Genomic DNA, 6,069 nt, shown 5'->3' with positions numbered 1-6,069 from the left:
TTTTTTCAACAAGTCGGGCCGTCTCCCACCAAGGCAGGGTGACCTAATTTATATACATGTATACATACAATATATTAAAAACATATTAACAAAGACTATAAAATAACAAATTACCTCTTGTTAACATTTAATTGCACATTTTCTTATCAAAATATGATCAATAAAGAGTACATGATTTTGGGAAATACAAAATTGTATTTCATTAAAACAATACTAAATTTTTTTCTTGCAGGTTGTGAATTATGTTTTCAAGATGCTCAGTGCTATACAGTGCTCTACAACAGCACATATTTACTACACTTCCCTGAAAAATCTTGTTCGTTGTTTTAAAAACACCTTAAAATTAAGTATTTTAACTGCTGCATCAGCACAAGGCTAATGAGCTATACAATGAGGGTGAGTTCATGTTATGTTCAAACTCTGATTGATCACTGTTAACAACAGAGCTCTGAAGACTAATAGCCTCTCTCATTTGTTACTTTTATAATACTGAATACATTTTTCACTAAGTATTACGCTAAATCTTCACATTATGAACACCATATTGTTTGTGCAGTACTATCTTAATAATTAAGATAACAAAAAATATAAACTCTGAATATCTAGAATAACAGTGTTACACGAATCTGACTGCAATAAGGGCCAACTCAACATATAAACTATGCTAAAAATGCCTTTAAATTTTTTACTGCACTGAACATTTTCCTGTAAAGCAGGGCAACCTAAAGAAGGAAGCACATTCACTGTCATTCAATCAACAGCTGTCCTGTCAGAGGATGAACATTACACAAATAATCCGCGCACAGGAGAAAGAAACTCATGACGACGTTTTGGTTCTACTTGAACTAGTTGATGGTCCAAGTAGGACTGAAATGTTGTCTTCAGTTTCTTTCTCCTATGTGCAGGTTATTTGTGTATTGTTCCATTCACGGTATTGTGCCTTTTTATTCCTTCTGGATGAATGTTACAATTCAAATTCATTCTATGAACTGCAATAACTTTGCCCATCTTTTCAAGTGCAGCCATTATGCTTCCCTTAATCCACTCATGAAAGTAAACTGAAACATTTGTTTTACTTTACTTGCATAAGATGGGCTTTAAGAAATTGTTAAGTGAAGTTTAGAAGAGTTGGGCCTTACTGTAGTTGCTGCCTCAGTTACATGTAATACATACTGCCCCTTCATATTAAGAGGAACAGCAGCATTAGTCCATTACATTAAGGTGCTATAAAAACTCATTACTTCATACTGTAAGGAGCTTAAAATCATTTAATATATTCTATACAATTACATTCCACTAAGTAAATCCAATATTTTCATAAATCTCATTACCTGCTTTGTAAAGTTAGTGATGAGGAACCCAGCATCACTGGCAGTGCTACAGTCCATTCCTCCCTCCTTCACCTGCCTCCTAAAACTCTTTACCTATGACATACCTGTGATAGGTTTCCAGGTTGGTTTTCTACCCTCACAGCCCAGCCTGGGACCAGACTTCCTTGCTGCTGATTGCCTGTTCAACCAGGTTGTTGGTACAGGAAGCCTACATAACCATCACAACCTGGATAATTTAGAATTTGGTGAAAGTATCAATACCTAAAGACTTCCACACATGTTCTGGCAATATTTCTTGTATCTGCAGGTTGAGTCATGGACCATGAATATTGACAGTGTCCTCTTACTGTGCCTATAGCATGCTTACTTTCACTGGGTTTATTTTATACTTCCCATATCTCGCTCCAGTAGGTTAGAGTTGTGTGTAGGTTTGGAACCAGTATCTTTTGAAGTATATTTTCCAACTCATATGGTAATGTAATAGCTTACCAATTAGATTAGCAGAACTGTCTATGTAACTAAACTAGTCTTATTCCTCGTTTAACCATATTATTGTCAGTTTTATGCAGCATGAGTCTTGGGTGGGTGGGAGTAGAGTTCAGCAATTCACAAGACCAACTACAGCATCTGTAGGTAGCCAGGAACAGGCAAAAGCACACACTGGAGGTTCCACTGTAGTAATAATAATAATTCATATTTTTCTAGCAGGTATACAAGTATTACAAGGATGGATTACTGATTTATTTCCTACATGGAAAAGCCCATAATTATGCATAGTACTTCAGAGGGTAGTATTGTATTTTGTTTGTCAGGAGAAATGGGAAATATTTTCCTAACCAGTCTAAGTCATGAATGGCCCACATAGGGGAGTTTTTGGTCATTTAACTGAGGCCTTCTGCTGGCTTATCACCCCCTATATGAAAAACAAACAAGCTACAAAGTAGTGTGGTGCAATCATCTGTTTGACTTGGTGTACAGTTTATATTTTTGTATTCTTATATTCAGTGGCAAAGCATTTGCCTCACAACCGAAGGGATCTGGGCTTGAATCCTGAGCGAGGATTGTGCTGTAAGGAAGTGTATACATGAACCCCACGACAAACAAGCATCTAGTGCAGAGTAACCCTTTATTATAGATTACAACTCACTCTGCGAAGAGCTTAAACAAGTCATGACTTCACTTGATAAAGCTCTTTACAGAGCAAACCACTGTGTATAATAAAGGCTAGCATCAGAAAGGCCTGGTTACAGGCCAAGCTGAAGAGAAGAATGATTCAATAGTGGTCACAGGCACACATTACAGGTACACACCAAATTTCTTTCTACCATTCTTCCATTCTTATCAGCACTACCTGTTATCCAACATAATGCCCTCAACAGCAGCCACATTGTTTGGCTTTCTCGAGTTTTAATGGGCAGATACAGTGGTCCCTCAATAATCGTCCATAATCCGTTCCTGGAAGTGAGACTATTATCGAAATGGACGATTTACGAATCAATTTTCCCCATAAGAAATAATGTAAATTCAATTAATCCGTTCCCGACACCCAGAAGTATTAAAACAAAAAATTTTTTTACATGAAATATAGATATAATACATAAACAATACAGTGCCACATGATGAATTAAACATTAACAGAATAACACTTACCTTTATTGGCGATTCTTCTTTGTGTATGGAAGACTGGAGGAGGAGACTGATTGGATGAATTACTGATTGGATGAATTACCATCAACACCTCGGGTACCAATTGCTTTTCTGGGGTTACTTCTCTTCTCTGTTTCTTAATGCCACTAGGACCACCTTGAGTCACTGGAGTCCTGTCTTGCAAAAAAACTGTCCAGAGAGCTCTGTTTCTGGCGTCTCTTTAAAACTTCCCTAAAATGGGCCAAGACTTTGTCACTGTACAAGTTGCCGATATGGCTTGCAACATCCTTCTCTGGGTGATGTTTCTCCATAAATCTTTCCATCCTACCCCACATTTCAAAAATCTCCTTAAATTCTGAAGAAGGTACCTTCCTCCATCTCTCTTCCTCCTCCTCTGCAGCAAGATTCTGAGCTGCGATCTGTTGCTGTTCCTGCTGAAGCTCTTGCAGCTCCTCAGTGGTTAGCTCTTTGTTGTGGTCCTCCACCAACTCTTCCACATCCTCCAAACTCACATCCAACCCCATGGAAGTCCCCAGTGCCACAATGGATTTAACAACTGACATAGGCTCATCAGGGTCAGCCCCAAACCCTTCAAAATCCCTCTTGTGGACACAATCTGGCCACAATTTTCTCCAAGCATTGTTCAAAGTCCTGGTAGTCACTCCCTCCCAAGCCTTACCTATAAGGTTTACGCAATGGAGAATGCTGAAATGTTCTTTCCAAAAATCTCGTAGGGTCAAGTGAGTGTCTGAGGTCACATTCAAGCACCTTTCAAACATTGCTTTGGTGTAGAGTTTTTTAAAGTTTGCAATGACCTGCTGGTCCATGGGCTGGAGGAGAGGAGTGGTACTTAGGGGCAAGAACTTTACTGTGATGAACCCAAACTCCTTCAGAATTAGGTCATCCAAGTTTGGAGGATGAGCAGGTGCATTGTCCATTACTAGGAGGCACTTGAGATCCAATTTCTTTTCCAGGAGGTAATTCTTCACACTAGGGCCAAACACTTCATTGAACCACTGTACAAAAATTTCCCTCGTGACCCATGCCTTACTATTAGATTTCCAAAACACACACAATTTACTCTCATAACATAGTTTTTCTTGAACACTCTGGGATTTTCAGAATGGTACACTAGTAATGGCTTCACTTTGAAATCCCCACTAGCATTAGCACAGAGCATTAGCGTCAGCCTGTCTTTCATAGGCTTGTGTCCTGGCAGCGCCTTTTCTTCCTGAGTAATGTAGGTCCTCTTTGGCATTTTCTTCCAAAAGAGGCCTGTTTCATCACAATTGAACACTTGTTCACGTTTCAGCCCTTCAGCCTCTATGTACTCCTGGAATTCATGCACATATTTTTCAGCCGCTTTGTGGTTTGAACTGGCAGCCTCACCATGCCTTACCACACTGTGTATGCCAGTACGCTTCTTAAATCTCTCAAACCAGCCTTTGCTGGCCTTAAATTCACTCACATCAGTAGTTGCAGGCAATTTCTTTACCAAATCGTCATGCAACTGCCTAGCCTTTTCACAAATAAGCGACGTCATAAGACTATCTCCTGTTAATTGTTTCTCATTTATCCACACCAATAACAACTTCTCAATATCTTCGAGTACTGGTGATCTCATTTTTGTCAGCATATATACCCCCTTTGCAACAACAGCGTCCATGATTTCCTTTTTCTTGGCTATGATGGAAGATATGGTTGTATGGGATTTGTTATACATCCTGGCCAGTTCGCCCACACGTACGCCACAATCATATTGTTCAATGTTGTTTTTCTTAAATTCAATCGTATTTCTCACCTTCTTTACCAAAGGCTTGGCACTAGGAGCTTTCTTTGGAGCCATGGTAGCTTATTTAGCACTTAAATAACTTGCAAGCAGTAAAATAAATGAAATATTATGAAATATTTCGCTGGAGCACGTGAGGGGACCGTCGCTCACTGGTAAACAATGGCACACTGGCTGGGAAGGAAAGGCCGAGGCGGCTCGAGGCGGCTCAGACCATGAGTACGCATCCGGGATGAACGACTATTAGCGAGTTACCGGACCATTTCCGAGCCAATATTTTGACGAAAAAACAGGACTATTTCCGAAACGGACGACTTTCAGGCCGGACGATTATTGAGGGACCACTGTACATCATTTCACTGTTGAAAAGACAGTCAAATGGAAGACTGATGAAGGTGCCTTAAATACACCACACACTGTGGGTGACCACTTTATGTTCACGTTGCATAACTTTTTAGTGCCTTTTATCTTGGATTTTTGTCACTGTGGTATATTATAACAGAGGAGAGCTTAACTAATCTAACCTTACCGAGAAATTTGCTGCAAGTAATATATGAAGAATCTACTTAGATGTTGGGAGGACAGGGTGTAATGGCATATTAACTACTTGATGTTAAAAATTCAAAGGAAGTCTTTTATCGATTCTTAATACAACGAAGAGTAATCTACCTTACTTTTGAAATAACAAGTAGATTCTTTTGCAAAATGTATACCTGGCCACCTCAAGAACAGGGAGCACCAAGAAATACCAAAGTATTAAAAATATATCTACTTATTGGTAGGTAAACTATGCCATAGGTGAATAATGTTTATATCAGGAGATAAACTTCAAAAAAAAAAAATAAGAATAAGAAGAAGAAAATTGTCAAAGTGGGAAGTCTGAATGTGCGTGGATGTTGTGCAGATGATAAGAAAGAGATGATTGTGGATGTTATGAATGAGAAGAAGCTGGATGTCCTGGCTTTAAGTGAAACAAAGCTGAAGGGGGTGGGAGAGTTTCAGTGGAGAGGAATAAATGGGATTAGGTCAGGGGTTTCAAATAGAGTTAGAGCTAAGAAGGAGTAGCAATAATGTTGAAGGATAAGCTATGGCAGGAAAAGAGGGACTATAAATGTATTAATTCAAGGATTATGTGGAGTAAAATAAAGATTGGATGTGAAAAGTGGGTTATAATAAGCGTGTATGCACCTGGAGAAGAGAGAAGTGTAGAGGAGAGAGAGAGATTTTGGGAAATGTTGAGTGAATGCGTGGGGAGTTTTGAATCAAGTGTGAGAGTAATGGTGGTTGGGGATTTTAATGCTA

This window comes from Cherax quadricarinatus, chromosome 41, assembly GCF_038502225.1.
Source record: "Cherax quadricarinatus isolate ZL_2023a chromosome 41, ASM3850222v1, whole genome shotgun sequence".
NCBI lineage: Eukaryota > Metazoa > Arthropoda > Malacostraca > Decapoda > Parastacidae > Cherax > Cherax quadricarinatus.
Note: the sequence above shows the minus strand (reverse complement) of the source record.